Source organism: Stegodyphus dumicola, chromosome 8 (genome assembly GCF_044657685.1).
Source record: "Stegodyphus dumicola isolate Sdum_Otavi_A_Nest chromosome 8, ASM4465768v1".
Classification (NCBI taxonomy): domain Eukaryota; kingdom Metazoa; phylum Arthropoda; class Arachnida; order Araneae; family Eresidae; genus Stegodyphus; species Stegodyphus dumicola.
In genome coordinates, this window is record NC_140775.1 from 20,574,692 (window position 1) to 20,597,118 (window position 22,427).

The window sequence follows — 22,427 nt, forward strand, 5'->3', positions numbered from 1 at the left end:
TCTTTGCATTGTCCTGTGTTTAACGCCGTCCGTAGTTTAAAGTGTAACTACTGATTGTACACTGGGATACTGAGAAGATCTGTACGAGTATTTTCGTGTTTCAGAACGGCAAAGTGTTTCTTTTGGTATAATATATTTTATCAAGCTATCATCGGTTGTGTGTGGATTCAATCTATTACGAACCCGTACGCTTGCAACAATATATATATCTGCATTTTGATGAAATTATATTCAGTTCGTCAATTGTAATAAAATATTTGACTTTCTGATAATTCTTCATTTTTCTATTTTTCCAACACTACATAACAGCAAAACCAAAGAGCACGACATCAAAAAAACTGTATATGAAATGAAAGGATGTTTTTGACATAGAAATTCTATTAATTTGAACTTTTCTCGTATTAATTTTACGAAAGAAATTCATCTGTTTGGGATTGGTATAAATCTTAATGCCGAGAAAATATTCAAAACTTATTTATTCTATTTCTATAATAAAGTTGCTGAAATTCCTAGGAGTCTGCAATTTCCAAATTGCATTTTGGAGAATGGAATGCATTGCTATGAAATTCGATGCATATATTAAAATATATGAAAATGACAATTATTAGTAACATGTAATTTAAAACTGGCTATTAAATAGCGCGTCTGTTAGAAGGTCATTTACTTTGCAGGAAGTACTAAATGAAACATTAACCTATTTATCTTAAGCTCAAAAGCATGTAATTTTTCTTTGTCATAATTTTTATTTTCATCGCTTCGGGACATGTAGGAAAAATACGCCGCTTATTGCATGCAAAAGATCGGTTTATTCTTTTAATAATGATAGGCAACCCATGAAATAAGCTTTAAAGTCTAAAATTGCTGATTCAAGGTATTCATTTTGTTGAAAGTATATTTATTTGTAATAAAGGTACAGTTCAAATTGTTGATTTTAAAAACTTAGACAATAATATAAAAGTAGACAATAATATAATAATAGGGTATACACAAGGAAAAAAGGGAGCCTCTTTGAATAATAAAATCCTTGACTCAAGATTCAGTCATATCCCGAATAACGGAGACGGAGTAATCGGGCTGGGAAAAGACGAAAATGTTACTTTTACAACCATTACTGAAATCAAAATTGTGTTCGGAAAATACAAAAGAGTGAAAGAGAAATACGTGGGATAATAATGTGTTAGAATATAATATTTGAGAGTTGTTTTTATTTACAAAAAGACACATACGAAGACCAATAATTGAAATTCATAAGTTGGTGTTACCGATTACAATAAAAAAGAGAGATGCAAAACTAGACGGACGTCACGAAAAATGTCCTTTTGAATTTATTTTAAATCCATTTTGCAATCCGGGAACGGTCAAAATAGAATTTTCCTTGAAATAGGATACCCGAAATTTTTCGCAATTATAATACTTTCTTTACTTCGTACCAGGAAGTAAAAACTCTATATCAATAAACCGATTATTTCGCATCCGGTTGTGTTTTAAAATGGGAAGATTTTTTCGGTTGCTTTACATCGTAAGAAGTTACATACCACCACGAAAACCCATAATTCGAAAATCTCGGATTTGCCTTAGAGTTCAATGGCAGTAAGTTTTTTTTTTTCTTCTAAGAGAGTCTTGTTCCAAAATTCTTATTCCTTCCCATTGGCCCCCAGACTAAAATGCCATCTGATAATTTGCCTCCAAATGTCATAGAATAGATGTTTGGTGTTTTTTAGCTGGCCTATTCTGTATATCTTTCTCTTTTTTAGATGTAGAGGGGGGAATGTAGGGATTTAAATGCATTTCTTCCCATCTGCACGCTTAATGAACACATCTATCAGGAAGTTCGAAGATTCGAAGATCTTCGTTCGGATAAAAGCTTTATTAGTTTTTTAACATTTCCTAATCAACGTTTCCTCTACTTGTGTCATTATCGGTTGTATAAAATAACAGAACAACTCATTAGTTATGGAACTGATGATTATTTTTAATTTACACAGAAAAAACAACCTTCTCATAAATGAAAAATATTCGAAGCATTCAAACAAGCTTTTCAATAGAGCGCTAGCGTACCATAATTACATGTATGTCCTTGAATAATGTAATTACGTATTAGTTCAGCTGTAGACCTACTAGTATAGGACTTCGGTGACTGGTTTTACCTTGATTGTATTATAAAACATGAATGCGATTTTCCTCCACCGTCTTTTTGCGCGATGAGGTAATTTAATCTACTTATATATTAAAATATTAATTTTATTTATTTAAAAAAGAAAGGAAAGAATAAGAAACGATTATGCATCTAAATATAGGGTTTTCGTTGCATCTTTTGTTAGAAGAAAATGGCAGAAATCCAATATAGATTTTCCTGGTCTCAACCAAATTTCTGAATAGATCAACAGGTACACTGCGAAAAAAAAACAGTTCTATACTCACCGTTCTACTGGGCCGATTGACAAAATTCAAATTGCGTTTTTCGTGTCTCGAAAGCGCGACTTAAAATATATATTAGATTTATATATAGAATTGTTCTAATTATATATAGAATTGTTGTAATTGTTCTAAAAATTTAACTTAACGCATTTTTTTCAGTTTCTGCCAACAATAATTCACTTGGCGAACTTCTTAATATATGGCAACCTATTTTCCTTTCCCTTCCATTGTGCAGGAGAGGAAAAGAAGTCACAGCGTTTCTAGCTTTTAACATGGTGCATGAGCGGAAAAAAAGTCAAATCATTTCTATTTTCAAATAATTTTACAAAGTTCCTAAACCACATTTGATGTTATTATCGCTTTCAACAACTATGCCAAATTTCAAAATGCGCAAATATATAAATTCACGTATATCTTTGGAAATTTTAAATAAAAAACTATTTTTTTGTAGGTATGCTTAGAAAGATGATGGTAAAAATTTTATAGATTATAATTAAAAATTTTTCGAAAAGCTTTATAAAAATTACTTAAAAATACAAATTTTAATAAATAATAAAAATATGATGTATACACCACATAACTTCCTTGTACGGAATATTAAATTATACGCATTTTTTCTTGCATTTTATTTAAACTTATTAGATTGAATTAAACCTACTTCGCCGACAGCGCATAAACCACAATAGAATAAATGCATTCTTTAAAATTCACTTTGTTTACCATAGCGACACTCTGGCACTAGGTTTACTTAACAGTATTACTCGTATATTTCATTCATATTATAACTCAGAATGCACAAAATGTATATCTTTTAAAGAATAATCTAATCGTTGCCACATGTTATATTCAAATACTATAATAAAGCTAGGACTATGTATAAAAGAAATTAAGCAAATAAAACAAAAAAGAAACAGTTTTTCACAGACGATTGAGTATTTCTCATTCAATTAATTCAGTTCTTACTTCGCGAGAAGGCAAAAATACATAAAAACTCAAAATATCTATATTAAAAATTACGAAGTAAATCTCAAACGCTTATTTCCTCGAAAAAATTCCAGAAAGAATTAAGCATGATTTAATTGGCAATAATAATGAATGCGTTATCTTTGTTGTTGGGAAGCTAAGTTTCTCTAGATTGGCAACAAATCCACTAGTCTCCTGTTTCAAATGTAAGCATCAATGGCCGCCATTAAAACAGGCTTAGCGGCAATTAAACAACTTTAAAATTGCTGATAATTCTAAAAATATTGCATACAGATTTACTAAAGGCATAAAATCCTTAACCGGAAGATAAAAACAATATAATTCAATCATTTTTAAAGAAAAAAAATGTACAATTTACAAACATATAAGAATAAAGAAACTGAGATCACTGAGCCAGGTAATAGAATGGATATATATATATAAATATTATTTATATACGTTTGGTGCGGCCGATTGCAACCAAAATACGAGGTGCACATCTACATGTTATAGCAGTCCTATATACAAAATTTCAACGTTCTGAGGCTACTCGTTTTTGAGTTATGCGAGATACGTACGTACGAACGAACGTACGTACGTACGCACGTATGTACACTGCTAAAAAAAATGGGACAGTCCTATATCTCCCGATCTACTGGGCCGATTGACAAAATTCAAATTGCGTTCTTCATGTCTCGAAAGCGCGACTTAAAATATATATTAGATTTATATATAGCACTATTCTAACATAGGTATTTTGATACAAAATTGGTCTTTTTCTGAAATAACATACCAATTTTTTTACATATTTCGATTCTACGACTCAAATTACGCCTAAATATGAAATTTTGTAAAATTTGGTGCGAAATTTACGGAGAAATTCACAAATTTATGTTGGCACTTTTTTGTCAGTTTGCGCCAAGAATACTTCACTTGGCGAACTTCTTAATATATGGCAACCTAGTTTCCTTTCCCGTGAGAGGAAAAAAAGTCACCATCGTTCCTTTTTTCCAAATAATATTCTTTATATTATATTTTTAATTAAAAGTTATTATTTTAAATAATTTTTTCTTTTTCGAATTTCATTTTAATTGTTTAAGTTGCACTTTTTTTTTTTTTTTTTTTTTTTCTTTTCGAATAACTGTTAACTGTTTTAAAAATTTCCATTTACCTAATCGAACTGCGTAAATAAAGGTGCAGCGTTTATTTATTTTTTTTTTTTTTTCAAATAGTTTTCTTCATATATATTTTTCGTCATAGTTATTATTTTAGGTAATTTTTAAATTTTTATACTTTTATTTTAATTGTTTGTGTTGCATTGTCTCTTCAGAAAATTGTTTTAAAATTTTCTATTCATTCCTTCGAACTGAGCATTTTAAATATATTTATTAATATCAATTTTCCAGAATTTGATTTTATTTATTTGAACTGCGTTTCTTTCGGAAGAATACTTTGTAACACAGACTACGATGAGTTTGAAAACTGCATACTATATTAAAAGACAAAATACAGTAAAGCACAGTTTTACACGCCTTTCAATGTTCCGTTCAGAAAAGATATATATAAATAAGAGAGATGTATAACCGACATTTTAACTTAGGATGACTTGCATACATTGCTTTAAACAGTTTTATCATTCTGCCCATTGCTTTACACAGTTTTATCCTACATTTGGTTTCTTAAAATGTTATTCATATTTTAGTCAAATATTTTATTTTTGAAATCGCAAGAATCAAATATCATAAGATTGAAAAGTTTTAAATTAAAAAAATACAAATACTAAATTTTACGAAAAAATTTATTTTTCTTCTCTTTTTCTTTAAGCATTCTGAAAGTATATTAAAAAGTATCCAACTTTTCGAAACATTTTGGTATTTCTGACAATCATTTTAAATAAAGTTATCGCCTTCCATTTCATAAAGGCCCACAAACGGCCGAGCGGTAAAGACGCTGATCACTGGTAGTTCGGTCCGAGGTTCGAATCCTGCGAACGGGCTGTTTGCATGGGTGTTTTCGTGGTTTTCCCGATGTGTAACGTGTATACGAGCCAGTTTCCCTTAGAAAGTCCTCCACGAAGGCATCCCTCCCTTTAGGCAGATAGCCCTCGTGTGCTTTGCCATAATTAAATAATCCAATCCAATCCTTAATTAAATATAATTGATTTGTAACTTCTACTAGAACTGACGTTAAGAATTGAAGTGCAAATAAATAATATCGTGTGCAATCTTGATTAATATAAAATTAAAAATATTTGCGCAGAAAAATATTTGCGTTCAGACAGAAAGTTTTTTGAAATATTTGCAATTACTTTATAAGAAGGATTTATTAATAACCGTAATAATTACTTATTATATTACTGATGATTAGGATTCAGTTCTTGACAATTACATTCTAAATTAGAATTTTAAGAATCGCCCCAGTAGAACGGAAGATATAGCACTATCCCATTTTTTTTTTTTTTTTTTTTTTTTTTTTTTGAGCAGTGTACATACGTTCGTACAGACGCCATGAAAAATTCTCTTCAGAATTAATTTTATAGCAGTTTTATAATTTTTTTGAAGGAAAAGAGTATTTTATTCTGTTTTTACGTACAGATATCACGCAAAAACATCGTTAAATTGCATTCGATAGCGGTCAAAATGGATATTTTCGTTGAAATATGCTGCCTGAAACTTTTCGCGATCACAATACTTCCTTTTTACTTCGTACAAGGAAGTAAAAATAGGCGAGTTTTATTTGCAATGAACCTAAATTTCGAAATATGAAAGGAAGAATAAATTAAGTTTAATAAAAAAGAGAAAGTTAATAAATATATACCAAACTCAATTAACATTGAGGGGCTAAAATTTTGAGAGCTAATTTCTTAAAAACTACTCGTGCGAATTTTACAAAACTCGGTAGTTTGGCGTAATTTGAGTCGTAGAATGGAAATATGGAAAAATATGGTATCTTGTTTCAGCAAGATCCGATTTTGTGTCAAAATACCTATGTTAAAACAACGCTATATAAAAATCTAATACATATCCTAAGTCGCACTTTCGAGAGATGAAAAACGCAAGTTGAATTTCGTCAATCGGCCAAGTAGGACGGGAGATGTAGAACTCCCACCCCCTTTTTTTTCACAGTTCACTGTTTCTGAAAACAATTTTAAATAAGTTCTTAGACTGAAATTTTCCTGAATATTGGTCTGTTATTCCTATTAATCATCTTTCCTGTTCAGATGAATAACATGAATTTAATGAATTAAAATGACTGCAACCAGCTAAATTGTTCTATAAGGTTCAGAACACTCATCATATATAGAAAATAGCAAACCGTTTTGATTTCACCATATAAGTCATATTCAGTACTGCTACGAATAATCTATACATATATGTATAAAGAATTTTAGTGAAATTACATGTGAAATTGTAGTACACTTCGCAGAATGTAACATGAAATGTTTGAAAACCGAAGCTCTGCGGGAACAATAGGGTTGCAGGGGCAAGTCTATTCAGCACTGAGGTAAATAGCTATCTTGCTAAAAAATTGGAGAGATATTGCCAAGCTAGCCAGTGCTATGTTACAGAGTGTCTATAGTTCAAAACCATGTACCTCTACATCATAAGAATATCTGATTAGTGAGCATAAATAGGAAAATTGAATAAATGATTGTAATTATGCACACTAGAGGGAGCCACATTGGCTCGAGAAAGTTTAGGGATAGGAAAATAAGTAAGTCAAAAGTTTTGATTTTTGTGGAAGTTTTATGGTTTTATACGTTTTGTGTTTTTAATTTTATAGTTTTTTTTTATAACACATAAATACAACGGATAGGAAAGATTATTATAAATACAACGGATAGGAAAGATTTTACAGATTAATTGGCTCATTGGCATATGGCATTAAATCGCCAAGCTAGCTATGGTTTGGGAAGCTAATGTTTGTCACGGAATTTGGCGAGAGTCAGTAAACTTGACGAGCATTTTGCGATATTTTGGTCCGGTCGCTGTGTGAATGTTATTGATACTGTAATTTACTAACTGTAACTGATCCTTATATTAATTGTAACGATGTAATGATCTAAAGTTGTACTAACGTTTATTTTATTTTAAAACTTTACTATCCTCTCTATTTTCCACTTCCGGCCAGAATTAAACTCATTAACTTGTTTATGCAAATTGTACTTGCTAACGCCCAAGTATTTAAGTTGGGGCTTTTTGCCAAGAGTTAGTTAGAAAGTGAGCCGTCTTGCCAATGCATTTCACGCGAGTTTTCAATCAGCTGCTGTCCGCCTTTAAGGCCAGAGGTTTAGTCCTCTTGATATTTAAAGTGTATTGTAGTTTTTGGCAGTTTGCGTACTACATACGTAATATTTTAAAAGGCCAGTCTTAGGTATTTGTGTAAACTATTCAAAGTCAGCTCTTATTTAAAATTTAGGTAGTAGTTTTATATTTTTACGTTCAGACCACAAGTGGTTGGTCTCTGTATCCCGAAAAGCGGGAGCACCTGTAATATTGCAGAAAAATAAAGGGTAAAGTTAACCCTTTCTTCTTGTGTCGTCCATTTAAAACATATTTGAACATAGCTTGAGTAAGCTCCCTGAAAATTAAAACTTCATTCAGGACATGTCATGTTCCCAAAACAGATTAAAAGAATACAAGTCCTGATAACGGTATACGACCCATATACTAACTTTAACCGTATATGCCTTCCACTAATTTCTTATTTTTCGCCCATCGGTGCAGAAAGACTTAGCGGGTGCAAAACAAGACTTCTGTCTACTTTGTCACTCTGTCTGTCTGATATCTCGGCGGCCGGGGTATTCCGGAGAGAAAATCAGCTCTCAGTTTTCAGTTCAGAGCTAATCTTAATCAGCGTATTAAGATCTCTGTTCGAGCTTCGCCTTTTAGATACGCTTTTCAATGCGATATGTTTAATGTTTTTAGTGATTTGAAGTGTAACTACTGATTGTATTCTAAGCTACTGAGAAGAGCTGTACGAGAGTTTTAAAGTTCCAGAACTGTAAACCTATTTTTTCAGGGAAAAATGAATTTTATCAAGCTACTATCGGTTCTGTGTGCATTGAATCCATTACAACCCGTACACGTGCAACAGCACATTACGGATTTTAAGTAAGGTGCATCAAAATGATTAAAACGGTTTTAAGGTTCAATACATCTATAATTTTATCATACGAATATCATGCGCATATAAGTATAGGTACTAATTAAATTGAAAAAGTATGTTTAGGAATTCGTAATGCATATGTATAAGTGTTCGAGATTTTATTCTATTTCTCTGCTCCTCTGTAATGCAGTAAAGAATACAATTTACTTCCAAACTGCTACTCCATTCATTTTGATACAATATTTTGGATAAGCTTTTTCAAATCATGATTATTTAAAACTTAGAAACAATGAAAACGTTTAATTAATTCTTAGGTAATCTTAAGTATTTACCTACACAAAACCCATAAAGCGCAATACTTTTGTACATTTTAAAAATCTCCTTAAAAAAAATTAAGCTATTACTTCCCAATCATTAAAAGGTTAGATATTAGCAGCTATCGTGTGTAGAGGAGTTACAAATTTACATGACATTTACAGACTGAATCTAGAAAAGAATAAAGAGAATGAAATTTCTTACAAACTTTAATACAGCATACGACTACACGTAGCAACGTCACAGATCTTACATAGCATTCTTAATTAGTTTTTGAAAGAACTGTTAGGAAATGTAAAGTAAGGCAATAATATCCAAAGCATTACAAAATAAATAGAGAAAACCACAAAGCTTCAGTTTTAATTGCTGTATTGAAACTTTCTAGTTATACAGTATATTTAAAAAGGTGCTGCAGGTTTTATTTCCTTTAATATTATTCCTAGACATGTGTTCCCAGCGACAGTCTTTCAATGGCAAAGAAAATCACAATGAGGCTTAATGACTGAATTTTCTCAAACCCTGGTTTTAGAAAGAATTAGTAATTTCTCAAGAAAAATCAAAGATATATAATCAAAGAAGTCAATCATTAGACCCCCTCCAATTTTAATACATCAAAAGCCCCGTCGATCCCTAGGGACCAAGCAAAATAAGCTTGGTTAAAACCCAGGCAAAATAAGCTTGGGTTTTAACATGTTAAGCAACAGACACCCAAGCTCCATTTTAGATGAAATGGTGCTTGATGAACTATGTGGTCCATCTAGGTCATCTTGGTCCCTCTAGTAGCTAGTTAACTTTCGCATTTGAAAAAATTGCTTTGGCTAATAAATTTATTAAATGAAAATTTCATAGTTATTAAATAGTAATGAAAATATTACCACATGGTTCCTCGAAGTTTAAAATTAAAAAACGCATGCCTGAATTTGTGCGTAAAAAGGGCGGAAAGCTTGCGATAGGGTTAATTAAAACATTCTGCTCAATGGATAACTGTACATCAAGCATTCAGAAGTAACTGGGCAAAAAACGAAAAGAATGTGATGTTATATTTTACACAACGAGCATCTACCTGAGTTGTTCATTATGTTTTCCTCGTGTATAGTTAGATCATAATAACAGAACGAAACACTGAAGACGTGCACAAAATAGTTGAAGATCTCTGCATAAAATAAACTATCTCTGCATAACTCTGAGCATAAACTCTGCATAAATAAACAATCAGCAAAATATGATGTTCTTTTGCTTCAAAGTAACTGCTAGCTGCATGTCTCATGATAAAGAATATAAATATTTGGTTAGATTGTCGAATAATTAGGTTTTTTGTTTTAAACAGGAGACATGAAAAATGAGGAATACCCTCTCCGGGACCCGAATCTGAACCTCTCGAATACGCGCCGACTGTGTTACCGTTACACCACGAAGGCATGCTGGAGGGAAGGCGAAAATATCTTATAAGCTATTGTCCTTTATTCATCAAATTTTTTCATCAACAAACGATCGTTTCATTCTCACTAGACTGGATTGGGTCGCATCTTTTACGCTGAGCATATTTCGATTCAGAGATATAGATGCTTAAACCCTCTCATCACAGTAATGAAAATATTAATATAGTGGTTGAGAGAGAGTCAATCATAGTGCATCGAAAGCTTCACGTTGAAAGGCAATGCAAAATGAAGTATAACAATGCAAATCAAACCGATATGCTTCCTGGGGGATGGTATTCATCTAAACAACACTACCGGATGCCTGGTGAAACTCCTGGAGTATGTAGTCCAGAGGCTAGATGCGGGTCTTCCGAATTTCTTTGGACAGCACCCGTCGATCTCTATCTCCCAGTTTCATGAGTTTGCCGACTTGAGGCACATTTCGACCATCACCGCTCACCTTTCTGAATCACATAGGCCACTGTCGATTTTGGGTAATTCAGCTCAATAGATATGCCTCTTAAGGATCGGCCATTTCTGTGATATCCGATGATTATACCTTTCTCGAAATCAAACAACTCTGCATTTCGTTGCATCTTGCATGAATGCCAATGTTGTTACCTACAGGATATTTAACAGCGAAGGGCGTGACTTATATCAAGACAGCAGATATCGGACATTTGCATGGGTGTTCTTATTGATAGTGTAGTAGGCGGGAGTGAATCAATCATAATCAGTCAGAAGCTTTAATTTGAAGAATAATTCAAAGTAAAAAATTTAAGCAATCATAAAAAATAATTAACAATAATTTGAACCATATAATTAATGTAAAAGTTAATAATAAATATGTAATTAAAGAATAAACATTTGAATTTATTCTGAGCAAGAAAAATGTCCACATTCGTTCGAATGTGCAGCTATCGTGCTGATATATAAAATTTCTTCTTGAGTGATCGTTTAATAATAAATAGGTAAATAAAAGGATAAATAAGAAAGAAACGGAAAGGTATTCTGATATGTTGCGTATTTAACACAGTTAAGGCCTTTGTGTATACTATCTTCTATTTAGGACAGTTTTATTAAAGAATCATAAGTTAGAATAACTGTGAAATCTTTATTTAACAAGTTAAAGAGTTTGCTTAGTTCAAATAGATCAAAAATAGAATACAAATTAAAGTTAACTGTCTTTATAAACATTTAAATCGAAGTATTGAAATAAAGAACTTACAAGAGATTTATTTATAAGTTTTAAATAATCTTCAGGGTTACCAATCAGGAGTATATTCCATAAAAGAAATTAACATGCTGAAAAGAATGAAGCACAAGTATAATGCAAGTACAAAATCTTTTTTAATACTTCTGCATCTGAAAATATAAGTAGAATCCTCTCTCCTTAATATATTGTTTGGCGCTCGTTTGTTTTTGAAGTTGCCAAGTTTCATTACGCATTAGTGACACTTATTTATTCTTTATGTTAGTTTTTTTTTGTGTGTGATTAAGGCAAAGCCTCGAGGGCTATCTACCTAAGGGGAGCGATGCCTTCGTGGAAGACTTTCTAAGGGAAACTGGCTCATATATACGTTACACATGGGGAAAACGACGAAAACGCCCAACTTATTTATTCTAACACAGTCAAATTGATATTAATCTTGAATAAAATAAGAAAAAAAATGAAGTAAAAAATCTGAAAGCTTTCAGACTTTATATTACGTACAAAGGGCATAAATTTTTTTAACATTTTGTGTGTCATCTTTATTTATCAAATGTCAAGTACTTCGCACTTAAAACATAAAATTCAGTTCAACAGCAGTATCACAAAATATTTAAAAATAGCATCTTTAGAATTTCTGATACATAGATAATAAAACAAATTCCAAATTCCAAATTTGGGCTTCCAGAGGCACATATTCGAGTGGAGGACTACGTTATTCAAAATTTGATGTCTCTAGGTACGGTTGTTTTTTCACAGTCTGACGAACATACATACATTCATGCAGATTCTTCATTATTGAATTTCTTTAAATATAATGCAGGGCTCTAATATTTGGTGGCAACAATTTGAAAAGTGAAACGCTTTTTATAGTAAACGAAAGCAAAATGGTAAAACTAAATTAATAGCCCTTCTAGGCAAATTGCTCCTTTAGGCTAAAAATAAATGCAAAATTTGAAAAAAAAATAAAGCAAATTCAGTTCTGAGAGATACATTATCATATTTATAGATGAAAATTTATAGTTAGATAACAAATCTTATACTTATTCACAAAGCCATTATCAAGAGTAAAAGTTAATTACATGGAAATAGTGGGAGTAATATTTCTAACTCAAGCAGTTCAAGGCTACGGAGTTATAACCTGAAAACGTTACATCAAAATTCCTTCAACCCATGAATCATTTTCTTTTTAAGTCCTTTCATTAGTACTCAGCTGTTTACTGGGGGAGGGGGGGAGAGTGAATGTTGATAACCTCTAGAGAACAAGAGTCGAGTTTTCAGAGCTGACATGAGCGACCTTGCAAAAGATTAACTAAAACTTTTCCATGCGTATGATGGTTAATATGTAAATTACTTCCTCTTACGTTCTGAGTTCCTAAATTTCGTTTTAAATCAACCATTTCAGCTGCTGGGAATTGAATATCCGACATGATGTGTGGTTGCAATTTTATTATTAGGCTTTTTATCTTTAGTTAATGCTTAGAAAACCTTTTATCGCAACATGTACCTTTCTAATTTAAAATTTTAAAAGTTTGCATAAATACTTAAGGTTTTATTTACATATTTAATTCCTTGTTTCAGATATTATAAAAAGTAATTCGATTTCAGATTTTACATATAATTTATTTAAATTATTCTAGCTAGTAAGTATAGTAAAAATCTAATTAATATGGGTCGTCTAATATATGTTTCCTTCCTTTTAAGCAATAAAGTACAAAAATATCAAAAATAAAAATAATCTGAAAGCTTTCAGATTTTAAATTACGTCCAAAGTGTCGTTTTTTTAATGTTTTGTGTGTTATCTTTATTTATTAAATATCATGATCTTCGCACTTAAAGAGTAAAGTTCAATTCAACAGTAATATCGCAAAATAATTTTAAAATTAGCATAGCTTTAGAAATTCCGATACACAGTCTCTCGCGGCTGCAGATAAAAAAAAAAAATCTTTCTTTTTCTGTATAGTGTTGCCGTTGCTCGCTTTGAAATCGTTGAGTTTGTTAATCAAAAATTCTTTAATGTATGACAAAATATGAAATAGATAATAAAACAAATTCCAAATTAGGGCTGCCAGATGCCCATATCGTATCCGGAGACAGGTTTTATTTAATCACATCATACACATCTGCTACCCACTCATTGAAAAATGCAATTACTTTTACCAGAGCGCTTCATTGTCATCTAAGCGCTTTTTAATCAAAAGTTCTTTTAATTTTTATGGAAAGATTGTAAGGATTTTAAGTTTTACTAACGTTTATTTCATTTAAATCTTTTCTATCCTCTCTTATTTTAGCCTAGAGAGAGAGACTTCTCGCTGCTTTACCACGTGCGTGCTTTTCAGTCAGTTCATGTTTGCCTATAAGGCCAGAACTTAGTTCTCGCTGATATTTGAAGACGTATTGCAGTTTTTTCATTCCGCTCACTACATACGTTATGTTAAAAGGCCAATCTTCGCGTTATTGCTCTCTGTAATACATCTAAGTTTAATTCTTATTTAGTTAAGTTAGTTTATTCATTATTTTCTACGTTAATGTTTTAATTTAATGTACGTTCATTATTTTCTACTACCATAAGTGCTGGTCTCTGTATCCCGAAGTGCGGGAACGGCTGTACGATGCGAGAAATAAAGGGTAAATTAATCCTTCGTACCTTTTGTATCTTCTACCACACGCACGAACCTAGTTTTGAGTAAGCTCCCTGTTCCTACTCAGGACTCCAGTTATGTTTCCAAAAGCGATAAAATCCATCATTTGATGAATTGTTTGTTTAAGCCTTTGACCAAGACGTAAATCAAAATCAATTTTCATGCATAAAAATATTTTAAGGTTTTCTAACGTTAAACACAGATTGCCCTTAATCAGTCAAGTACATTGGATAGAAATGGATTAGTTTTGTTTGGGCTTCTACTAAAACTGATGGATTTATTGGAGACATCATTTCTTAGTATTTTTCGAATAAAAACAATTTGCGTGTGTGTTACGAATAGGAAAAAAAAAATACTGAGTAATTTTTTTCAACCACTAGAAGAAATTCTGCATAAATTAGAGAATCGGGGCAGGATCCATCCACTTTGCGACGGTTTTCAAGGTTATATTGGAATTAAAGAATTCATGACGATATAGTCGGCTAGTATTAAGATATATGTGTTTAAAAACGCATGCAAAAATTTAACATTCCCAACATTTTAGTTGCATTGAGCATAATAAACATGTTTTCTCACCTTGTTCGTGTCCATCCTTTCTTGTGTTTTGTGTCGTCACTACCGCACCAGGAAAGCGTTTCTGACCATGCACTGCTGCGCAATTTTCCAATGTCTAGGCGTACTCTGTATTTCCTGAAAGTTTGTAACCTAACTGCTGAAACGCCTTGTATATATATATGGCCTTCCGGTCAAAGTGTTTCGACTTATGGCCTGAGAGCTTAAGAATATGGCCTTCTCGTCAAAGGGATTAGAACGATATTCTCACACTGGGCAGTATGCGACACCCGAAAAAATTTATGCGACCCTCAATAATTTTTCAGTTATGTATTTGTTGCAAAGACTTTGGGACTTTAATTATAAGAATTTCGAGTTTTTCATTATGTTAATATAACATTCATTGCGTTATTTTTATACATCTTATTAATTTAGAGTTTGATATAAAGATATATATTTAGAGTTTATTCAAAGATTTGAAGATATATTTTTTTAATTTATTCGTACTTACCCCCCTCCAAAATAAATAAGCTCAGTTACGAATTTTACATGAATATGTGAACAGATTTGTGTTTTTCACATTTAGAAACTCGTAAGAAAAGTACGTTGATCATCTATACTCCGTGATGAAGAAAATTTCTCGTAATTTCTGTCGAAAGCTAGAAACTTTATCAGAGATAAAACGCCATCAAGTGTCAAGAAGTTTCTAATTATTTAAATAAAATAAATAAAAAAGCAAGTATTTTTATTTATGCGTCAAAGAAAATTTAATAAATAGCAGAGACTAAATTGTTATCATTTATTCTGAAATTCTGTTAAATTTTGAAACATTTTCTCTGGAACCATGGAAAGTTTTCATAATTTCTTTACTTAGTTTAAATTAAATTAAATTAGTTGATGATTAACTTAACATATTAAAACTATTATAAGTAAATGTTAGTCTTAAATTTAATATTTATCTGTTCAATATATTTGAATTACAAACTTACCAACAAAACTATCTTGCACGAAATCTGCAGTACCATTCCATACTTCTAATCAAATGATCAAACACCAAGGATAAATAATCAAAGGCCAAATTGCATTAGAAAGCAATATGTTACGAAGAACACAGAAAATATATAAATCAAATATATTTAAAACAGTTCGTTCAGTTGCGGGCCTGCCTCTACCCGAGGCTGGGTGCATTATGAATAAAGACAAAAAAATTCTTAATAAATCATTCTTTATTTCCATCAAAACAGTATCGCTTTTCCGAGATCAGCTTTCGTTCGTCCACACTCAAAACATTCGAAAACATTCAGCACGCAGGCTGACGTCACAAAACAGCAGCGCCTCGCGCCGGTTATTACTTCAGTTCATTTCACAACATCCTCCCCCCTTGAGACTCAGGTTGAGTCTCAAACTCATAACAAACATTATTTAAAAGATCAAGTCTTTTTGGAACTTTTACAAGTCGTCCAGAGGAGGAATATTGTTGCATCACCATTTTATCAGGTGCAATTCCCCTTTTTAACGTACACCCAGCACTAGAATTAGATTCCTCTGCACCCAGTTTCTTATCAGGAATTATGTTTCTATCATTGGACTGTATCTCCAGAGGAAAGATGCGTTGTATTGGTCGTATAACTATTCCATGCCGGGTCTTAAGTTTAACCGTACGAATCTTTCCATCACGTCCAGGAATCAATTCTGTAATTCGGGCTAAAGGCCAAAATAAACGTTTTCTGTTATCATCCCCCATCAGTACTATTTCTCCTACTACAGGTTCCCGAGATCGCTTTTCATTATGCTTTTGAACCAGTTGACTAAGGTATTCTTTTCTAAATCGTTGTCTCAGATCATTTAACAATTTAGTTCTATACTTTAATCTCTTATTAAGACTTGACGAATTTAATTCATCAAGATCTTCAACATTGGAATTTCTGTTCTCGATAAGAAACATGGCGGGTGTCAGAGGTACTAATTCTTGCGGATCTTCAGAAACATAAGTTAAGGGTCTAGAATTAATTATAGTTTCACAATCACAAATAATAGTATAAAGTTCTTCAGATGATAACACTGATTTACCTAAAGTACGTTTTAACAATTCTTTTACTGTACGAACCAACCTCTCCCACCAGCCACCCCACCAAGCTGCAGTAGGTGGAATAAATTTCCAGATTATACTTTCAGTTCCCGTTTCCTTTACTACTTTAGTCCAATTTAGTTTTGATAAATCATTAGACGCACCCCGAAAATTTGTCCCGTTATCACTATAGATTATTCTAGGGCGTCCGCGCCTAGCAACAAATCGTCGCAGCGCCAGGAGAAACGCATCAGTAGAAAGAGAATTTACGAGTTCAAGGTGAATGGCACGGTACACAGCGCAGGTGAACAGCGCGATCCACACCTTTCCTCCATTTTTTAAAAACAGCGGTCCGGCCAAATCAATCCCTATGATTTCAAATGGCGCACAATCCGTAACTCGGTCTGGCGGCAGAGGTGTCGGTTCGCTTGACATGGCCTTAGTTTTAAATCTTTTACAAACGATACAGTTAAAGAGGACATTTTTAATGGCCTTTCTAGCTCTGACTATCCAAAATCTTTCTCCTAATATGCATTGCATCATCTGAAGACCAGCATGACAGTTCTTATTATGCACATTTCTGATTAATAACTTAGTAAAATCACATTTTTCTGGTAACAGTATTGGATACAGAAAAGATTCATAGTCATCTCTATTTAGTATTCTCGTTTTAACTCTTAGAATACCATCATCATCAATGAGCGTTTCAATAAAATTATAAGATTTCTTATCAGTCAGATAATAATTTTGAACCAAACGAATTAAATTTTTCTCAGAATTTTCAATTTCATACTGTGAAAGTTCAATCTTTCCATTCTTTTCAGAACCACCTTTACAATTATTTACAAATCTAAATATCCATGCAAATACTCTAATCATTTTATCATAATTGGATACACTGATTCGATGCCAAGGGGGTGCGTCTTTTGATAGATCAATATTCACTCTTTTTATCTTTTTTCTCTCCAATTCTACTTCTTCATGCAAATAAATAATCTCACCAGTGGGCCAGTTTTCAGGGCTTTCTCGTAACCACAAGGGGCCTTCCCACCATCTAGACCGAAGCATTTGCTTCGCAAAACATCCGCGCGACAACAAGTCGGCAATATTTAGTTTCCCTGGGATATGTCTCCATGAATGACCTCGCGTCAACTCTCGAATCTCTTTAACCCTATTTTCGACGAAAACGGACCAATTTCCTTGCTCTGTTATCCACCAAAGGGCAGTGGTTGAATCAGACCAGAAGGTAACTTTTAAATCGGGCAAACTGAGAACTTTGATAATAGAATTTGCAAGTCTAGAACCTATACAACAGGCCATTAATTCTAAGCGAGGAATGCTTAAAGATTTCAAAGGCGATACTCTAGACTTCGCCCGTACGAGATTTATTTTTACTTCAGAATTAAATATTGATCGAACAAAGACGCACGCTGCATACGCCCCCTTGCAAGCATCCACAAATACATGTAGTTCAGACGTGTCATTGATAAACAAGTATCGAGGCAAAGTAACATCTTTCAAAACATTAAGTTCTTTAAACCAGTTCAAAAATATATTTACATCATTCGGAGACAATTCATCATCCCATGCAATTTTCACTTTCCACAATTTTTGCAACAACAGTTTTGGAAGCAATGTAGTTGGCGTTAATAAACCAATAGGATCAAAAATTGTCTGCACAATTGCCAAAATTGTCCTCTTTGTGATTTTTGTATCACAGGTAAATGTATTTGTGTCTGTGCAGCACCTCAGCGTATCATTATCCAAATTCCAAATTACCCCCAAAACGGAAGTATCCCCTGAATGTTTGTCAACATTTGTACCAGCCACATTGCTTTCAAAACCGCGCAAGTTAAAACATCCATTTGACATGATTAATTTGGAATGTTCAATAAACGTAAACTGTTCAACAATACTAAAAACACTAGATAAACAATTATCCACATAAAATGACGATTTCAATTTTTGAGCAACTTCACTATATTGACGTGGACAGTTTTCTAATAGATGCATTATAGATGCGTTCAACAAGTAGGGGCTCGAAGAAACTCCAAACACAACTCTGCAATGCCTATAAATTAATTGCTCTTCATTGCATGGGAAAAAAATCTGAGAAAATCTCTATCTTTAGATGCGACGGATAACATTAAAAAAGCCTTTTCAATATCGGCACTAATACCAATCGGATACATTCTAAAACGATCTATAATATCAGGTATTAATTCAATAAGATTTATTCCTTTACACAAACATTCGTTCAAAGAGAGTCTCCCTTTCTCAGATGCAGAAGCGTCAAAAACAGGACGAATTTTCGTGGTTTCACTTCCTAATTTGATTACAGGCCTATGCGGCAAATAATGACATTCATTATTCAATTCGTTTTCTGGTACGCGTTCAATAATATTCAACCTTTCCCATTCCTTGAACACATTTTGATAATCATCGAAAAATTTACTACATCTGAGTTTATAGATCATCTTTTGATACCTTTTCCAGGATAATTCTTTATTATCGGTTAAATGTGTCGTATCACATTTCCACGGAAGTTCTACTTCATATCTTCCATCTGGAAGAATTTTCATTTTGTTCTCAAATTCAGATAAATTAAAACTTTCATTCATTTTAACAGTTTCGTTTGGAGCGCATATTCCTATTTTGCAAGTTCCCATAACTCATTCAGAGGAATTCTCCTGACATGCATTGAAAATGTTTTCAAAATATTATCCTTTTCACCCGAATTTCGTTTGCCAAATACCGTCCACCCAAGTTTCGTTTCGACAGCCGTTACCCCGGACTGTAATTCAATAGAATTTCCCGTCAATAACTTTCCTATAACATCTGCTCCGATTAAAAGGTTAATTTCAATTTCCTTTCACAATGGATCAGAAAATTCGATTTCTTTTTCTTTTAATTCATTCAAAATCTCTTTATCTTTAACCTTAGGAATAAAACCGCAAATCTTTTTTCCGATAATGCCTCAAAACTACATGCGAATGTTCCTTTTAAATTGCTGACCTCGACCGAAAACACTTCATGCTGTTTAGGTTTCGTTTCGTCCCCCCCCCCAAACAGTGCATGTATAACTGTCTCCTCCCGAAGTGGAGATGCTTTAAGCTGACTCATCATATTTTCACTAACGTAGCTACTTTGGCTTCCGCTATCAATTATGCAGCGAATAATTTTCTCGCGACCTTGACACCGAATTCGAACGCAAAGCGTTTGCAAAAATACAGTTTCGCTTCTGCTACAGTTAGAAAGAGAACTCTCTTTTGAAACATTTATCTGATCATTATTTTTTAGCTTTTGATTACACATTACATCAAAATGATTACAACTTTTGCAAATAGAACAACTTAACTTACCTTTGAAAGGACAAAATTTACTAATATGACTCGCTCTTTTCAGACAAGAAAAACAAGCACCTTTTTTCAACAACAATTGTTGTTTTTCAGCTAAAGTCATTTTTTTTGCAGAGTAACATTTTTCACTAAAATGTTTCTTTTCACAAAAATTACAGTTCGGAACACTCTTACCTGAATTCTCAAGACTTACTAGAGCTGATGCTGTTACGGGATCATTTTGCTTTACCTGTTCGTGGTTATAATCTTTCTTTCGATGGTTCTGTTGGGAAGCGAAACCAGTTCTTGCGAGGAGAACAATCTCTTCCCCCTTAACTTCCTGTTTTAAGAAATTCATTAAATATTTCAAAGATCGATTCCCTTTAGTTTCAATGGAGTCGTGATTTCTGCTTCTTTCCCATGCCATCAGTACTTCTTCTGGTAAGCAACTTTCCACTAAGGGGGTCAAAAAATCCCCATATTTTTCTTGGGTTCTTCCCAAACTTTCCAACGCTCGCAATTTTCCTTCTAGTTCATCATACAGGGAGGGTAGATCCGTTTTTGCTCTTCCGGTTACAGCGTTCTTCATCACTAGGCTTAACAAGTCTCTCACATAGATTTGCACAAGTAAATCTTCGCGTCCAAAGCGCTCTTTTAGTTGTTCGATGGCTTTAGGATAATTAGCTGCCGTTGCCGGGAAGCTAAGGACTAGGCGTTCTGCTTTCGATTTGGGTTCCATGGCCTGCAATAGATACTGCATTTTATCTTCATCGGCGATACTTTTGTCATCGTGGATTTTCTGGAACTGACTCCAAAAAGTCAGGTAATCTTTAGCTTCACCACTGAATTTTTTAAGCTTAATTTTAGGCAATTTAAATTTCCTAGATTCGGAATTATTTGAAGGAGAAGAGGCTTGTATTTCCGCATCTATTTGAGCACACTGTTCTAGAAACTTATCTCGATAATTCTCCGCTTCTTGAAAATCATCACTAAATAATTTTTCTCCATCTTCAGTCTGTAGAATTTGCTGCGATAAAGCACTCTGGCATATGTCAAGTCTCTGGAATTTATCACAAAGTTGACACTTCAAAATCGAAAGTATTTTTAAATCTCTTACTTCTTTAGTTAATTCACTTTCGGTTTTTCTTGAGGTTTGCGTAAACGCAATTTCTTTCTAAGTCCTTTTCTTTGGGCCTTTAAAGCGATCAAATCCATCTTCAAAGTATATTCAAAATCGAAATTCAATATCAAAAGTTCAATCGGAAAATTCTAATTCAAAGCACCCGGTCCCGCCGAGGGTACCACTATGTTACGAAGAACACAGAAAATATATAAATCAAATATATTTAAAACAGTTCGTTCAGTTGCGGGCCTGCCTCTACCCGAGGCTGGGTGCATTGTGAATAAAGACAAAAAAAAATTCTTAATAAATCATTCTTTATTTCCATCAAAACAGTATCGCTTTTCCGAGATCAGCTTTCGTTCGTACACACTCAAAACATTCGAAAACATTCAGCACGCAGGCTGATGTCACAAAACAGCAGCGCCTCGCGCCGGTTATTACTTCAGTTCATTTCACAACACAATAATTCCCACTCTTCTAGTAAGATAATTAAGATAATTCTGCAAGTATTAGAGAATAGTTGAAGGTACTGAAAGCAATATTCAAGGAACATCCCAAATATTTTAGATAAAGTTGAGACAGTATGAAAATAGTAGCCACTCAATGCGTTTATTATTTTCATTCCCTATAAGACATTATTTTAAGACTATTTCTCATTTGCATTTAACGCGATTCTAAAAACTCATTCCGGTAAGGAATTGCATGCATTAGCCAGAAGTGGCATGAAAAATAACTATTATAAAATTAAAATTTACCTTTCTAAAGCAAAAATTTACCTTACAATTAAAATTTACCTTACACTTATCAGAAGAATATTCCCTGCAAATCGGGAACAGGTCATCCGTCAACTGACTTACTCATCTGCCATTATTCATAAAGGTTAAAAGTTACAGAGTGTTTAACATAAAAGAAAACAATGGCACATATCATAAAAAGGCCATATAATAACTGCTTTGCTTCAAGCTAGTCGTTAGCACGCTATTATTTAGTCGCTTTTTCTTAACAACAATGAATCTTATCTAATCAAAACATAAAAGGATTATTCTTCAGAATTTTTCTAATAGCTGTTAAACTTATCTATTCAGGCAGACATCATTTTCAACCAATTTGTGCTTATTTGTGGACGGAGAGTAAATCATAATTAGTCACATCATATGATATTCTACAATCAGAGCGAAATTTATCTGATAATATAATACTCAGAAGACATTTCAAAAGTCAGAATTTACAACGCCTGACTAACATCTAAAAAGCAGCTTGTAAATGGTTTC

General features: G+C 32.9%; 1 protein-coding gene across 1 annotated transcript in view; it reads right to left on the minus strand.

Moving 5' to 3' along the window:
* Positions 1 to 22,427, minus strand: part of LOC118180047 (acetylcholinesterase-1-like) — a 320,676-nt gene that overhangs the window by 186,185 nt on the left and 112,064 nt on the right. The window lies entirely within an intron of this gene.